Below are 4554 nucleotides of genomic sequence, written 5' to 3'. Positions count from 1 at the left end.
TCCACTATTTGGGTCAAGGATGAAAGTGTAGTAGATGGAGCTCTGGGACCCTATCTGCACTTCAACCAGAAACTCAGTCATAACCTTTACATGGCGAGAACCTTTATATGCTTTCATTAAACAAAGAGATTGACAACTTTTTTAAAGCATTTAAAACCACCATATTCATTACTTATTCAATTTTCTCTACTGGTGAATTTGGTCTTTTCTGCCTTCAATATGGATTTTAATTTGACTATTCTTTTGTTTCAATAAATCCCTTCTTAAAGACTCTTCTTGTTCATAGAGGTGATTTCCTCTTGCAAATTAATAAAACCCATCAAATTTTACCTTCTAAAATTTTCTTCTGATTTTTATAGTAAATCTAATTTATTTTTCATGTTTTTCTTCTGTGTTTTTAAAAACACAGGAAGCATCTCTTCCTTGGTACTATACAGACTGTTCTCTCCATAGTGTACTTACTATCTCCTCTGGACCTAGAAGAATCATTCATCAAATATAAAGCCAAGAGCAAACTGATGAGCACAGCTCTGAGCCCAGTTCCTGGTAGATGAGTCAACCAGGATCCTTTACCAAACTGAATAGGGACTGTCCCCATCATTTCCCTAGTCATGAGGGGGAAAATGCACTTCCCAGGAAAACTGAGGCCATCTGTGGACCAGTTCTCATTAATGAGAAAAAGTAATGAAATGAACAGTTATACCTTATTACACTGCCTGAGAGTTCTCAACATGTATCTCTGGAGTTTTACATCTTAAGGATGTGGCAATGTTGCTTTAATATAGGAGTAGCCATGCCAGAAACAGTATGGCTTGAGTTTCTTAATCCAGTCCCATCATCAAAAGAAGCAGTAGAAATTCCTCCTGGATAATGGAATATGGCCAGTGCTCATCCTTAATTTTAAGAGCAATTACAGATTAGATTAGGAGCAATTTGAGGAATTGCTCAACTATGTAGAACATCTGCATCTCTAAAAACTGGCATAGGGCTTTGCACTTGATAGGAGCACAGATTTCCCTGAATTAAATAATTACATTAATTATATTTTCATAGGTGTTTAATGGATATTTGGGGAAAGTCAGGTCATGATAAGTAAAACTGCAAAAATTAAAAAAAAAAAAAACCACATTCAGGTAGAAGGGCTAGTGTAAGGTAAGGCAAAGAGGCACAGAGAGAGTGCTTTGAAATACAAGACCATTTGAAACCTTTAGCACTACTTAATGAAATTCTCAGAACTAGAAACAAAAATATGGATGCTTTGGGCTTCCCTGGTGGCACAGTGGTTAAGAATCCGCCTGCCAATGCAAGGGACACAGGTTCGAGCCCTGGTCCGGGAAGATCCCACATGCCGTGGAGCAACTAAGACCGTGCGCCACAACTACTGAGCCTGCATTTTAGAGCCCACGAGCCACAAGTACTGAGCGTGCGTGCCACAACTACTGAAGCCTGTGTGCTTCGAGCCTGGGCTCCGAAACAAGAGAAGCCACCGCAATGAGAAGCCTGCACACCACAACAAAAAGTAGGCCCCACTCACCGCAACTAAAAAAGAAAGCCCGCATGCAGCAACAAAGACCCAGAGCAGCCAAAAATTAATTAATTTTAAAAAAAAGATAGTAAAAATATGGATGCTCTTGTTATTGTCATTATCACCTTCATTAAGAAATATCCCATCCATAAACCAAATGTCCTTGGCAGTAATTCTTGGCTATCTAATTATTTCCAACAGAGAAAAGGCCAGACATATTCAAGGCTGCCCTTACACAAAATCACCAATAATCTGAACTTTCCTGATACAGACTCAATCTACCACAATGAGGCAGGCTTTTACTATGTGTAATGGAATCAAATTTATCTGAATCAAAAGCCATTTTGTATGTCCCTAATGTTCTTTGTAACTTTTGAGAGCTTATGAATTTATGCTTTTAAGATATATTTACATACTCTTCATTTGTCCGTGCAGGGCAAACAACTGAGAATACTTCTGGGGTTTATTAATGTATCTTAAAATGGTATCTTTCTTGGTTTACTGGCTGAATCCAGCCCCAAGAAGCTTTTCTTATTAGAGTTAGTTCAGGCCAGCTACTGTTTTGAGACAATATTTAAGGTCTCACAATTTGCGGTTTCTAATCCTCAGTACCACCAATTGGTATATGGAATTCCTCTCCTCAGGTTCCCTCTGAGCCCTCATGTTGGTTCCTATGTCCAATTTTCCCACTCTCTTGAAGGATGTTCGTGAGGGAACTTTTACCATTTTCCTGGGGTGCTTCTCCCTCTCTGATCCCCACAGTCTGAGGACGACTTATCACTGCTCTTGTTCTACTTCCTTCCTACCATGCAGAAGCAGACCAGGCAAAACTCTTCAGCTGCCCCACCTGCAGTTGGGAGGTTGTATTAGTCATGGTCTCCAGAGAAAAAGAACCAATAGACAGATTGATTGATAAAATATATAATAATATATATTATTACATGATATATAAAGCATGTATCATATAATAATGTATAATAGAGAGAGGTTCATTATAAGGAATTGGCTTACACAGTTATGGAGGCTGATAAGTCCCAAGATCTGTAGTCAGCAAGCAGAGACTCAGGAGAGTCAACGATGTAAGTTCCAGCCTGAGTCTGAGTTCAAAGGCAGGAAAAGACCTATATCCTAGCTCAAAGACAGTAAAGCCAAAAGAAAGAAATCTTTCTTACTCAGCCTTTTATTCTACTTAGGCCTTCAGTGGATTAGATGAGGGCCAAGAACATTAGGGAGGGAGACTGCTTTACTCAGTCTACTGATTCAAATATTAATCTCTTAAAAATACCCTCATAGACACACCCAGAATAATGTTTGACCACATATCTGGGCACCCCATGGTCCAGTCAAGTTGACACATGAAATTAACCATCCCAGAGGTTAAGTCAGTTCAGTTCCGGGGGAGTGTTGTGTAGAGAGTCTTATTTCCATCTCCAGTACAAACCACCTTCTCTAATCCAGTTTTCCTTGCGACCCTAAACTAGAATAATATGGCTGATCCTCCACTTTTATCTTCATGCGAGAACTCTATCTCTAAAGTTAATCAAACCCCATAGTGGAGAAGTGGGGTAAGAGAGAGCAGTATATCCACAGAAGTCCCTGAGGCAGCCTCCACAAAGGAACAGAAGGAAATGGAAGATAAAGTGACTAGTCCAGAGAAAGCTGAAGAAGCAAAATTAAAAGCAAGGTATCTTCTTCTAGGACAAAAGCCTGGAGGTTCAGATTTCTTAAGGAAATGATTGCAGAAAGCGCAAAGGTATTTTGATTCTGGGGATTACAACATGGCTAAAGCAAAGATGAAGAACAAGCAACTTCCTACTGCAGCCCCAGATAAGACAAAGGTCACTGTGACCACATTCCCACTCCACAGGTCCATCCTCAACGGAAACTATCTCTTGCTGCTAGCAAGCTGGCTGGCTGGTTGAAAGAGCTGAACTGCATGAATCTTCTAATTCCCATTATTTCTCCTTAATACGTTCCTTCTCCACTTTTTATTTCCCTTCATTCACTAAGTCATTTGAGAGTGACAGCTTTGCAGGTAGCAGTAGTGTGTGCTGCTATTGTAAAGTAGTATACATGTGTACGGTTTTGGATTAGTTTAACAGTGTACTGATGAAAAGAACATGATAGAGAAACATAAAGTAATCTACTTGAAAATAACTGTATATAATACCAACCTTCTAGTGTAGGAAAGTTCCAACAAGTAACAAGTAAGTTTTACAATTTTAACTTTTTGGCTTTCTTTAATTCATCTTAATCATAGCTTTGTATTTTACTCTAATTTAATATAACCTCTGTAGTACTGATTTCTTCTGCATTTTCAGATTTTGTAAAACAGAATTTTAAGACCACAAGTCAGAAGAAAGGTCACAAATTTCAAACACAGATAGATGGGGCTCCAAAAGATTTGTATCTCTGTGCTTGAACTTGAATGGCCTTAAATCTGTTTCAGCTTTAACAATAGAATTTTACTTGGGCAATATTTGCCCATTCTGGTGTAACTTCGGTGACTCTAGTGCTTAACAGCTGCCCTAGAAGCTAGCATTCTTACTCAGTTCTACAGCATTTCAGTACCTTTTGTCGTTGAAGATGTGACTGAAGTGTGCGTGTGCATCAACTGCTGAATTCACTTTTGTGCCATTTTTGTAAACACGATAGTTTTGAACAACTTCTCACAAATGTATTAATTTCACATATTAAAGAGATGATGTGCCAAGCAGAAGCAGCACAAGAGTTCCTACACAAAATTCTATGTGTCATTGGAGCTTTTGTATAGTAAGAGTAGTTTACAGTCTTGTGGTTATAGAATACCAAACTGAAATCTTTGCTCCGTCTGCCATAGACTTAAGCTTTTTCATTCATTACTAATATCCATGACATTCATGTCACCTTGTACAAATATGATATGTTGTTTAGGCATATCTTTTGTCCTACACAGAACATTTCATTTTGATTTTTATGAAAATTACAATTCATGTAACTTACATAAACTTTTTAAATGTAGAAACTTTTTACTTCCACAGTCAACTTGA

At 38.3% G+C, this 4554-nt stretch overlaps 1 pseudogene; it reads left to right on the top strand.

The window, feature by feature from the left end:
* The first annotated feature begins 3111 nt into the window (after positions 1–3111).
* On the top strand, positions 3112–3494 carry LOC112406269 (cAMP-regulated phosphoprotein 19 pseudogene; annotated as a pseudogene).
* Positions 3495–4554: the final 1060 nt, after the last annotated feature.

The sequence above is a fragment of the Neophocaena asiaeorientalis genome, unplaced genomic scaffold (assembly GCF_003031525.2).
Source record: "Neophocaena asiaeorientalis asiaeorientalis breed wild unplaced genomic scaffold, Neophocaena_asiaeorientalis_V1.1 scaffold36, whole genome shotgun sequence".
Classification (NCBI taxonomy): Eukaryota; Metazoa; Chordata; class Mammalia; order Artiodactyla; family Phocoenidae; genus Neophocaena; species Neophocaena asiaeorientalis.
The sequence above is the reverse complement of the archived record's forward strand: the minus strand, read 5'-3'. Positions and strand labels throughout refer to the sequence as shown.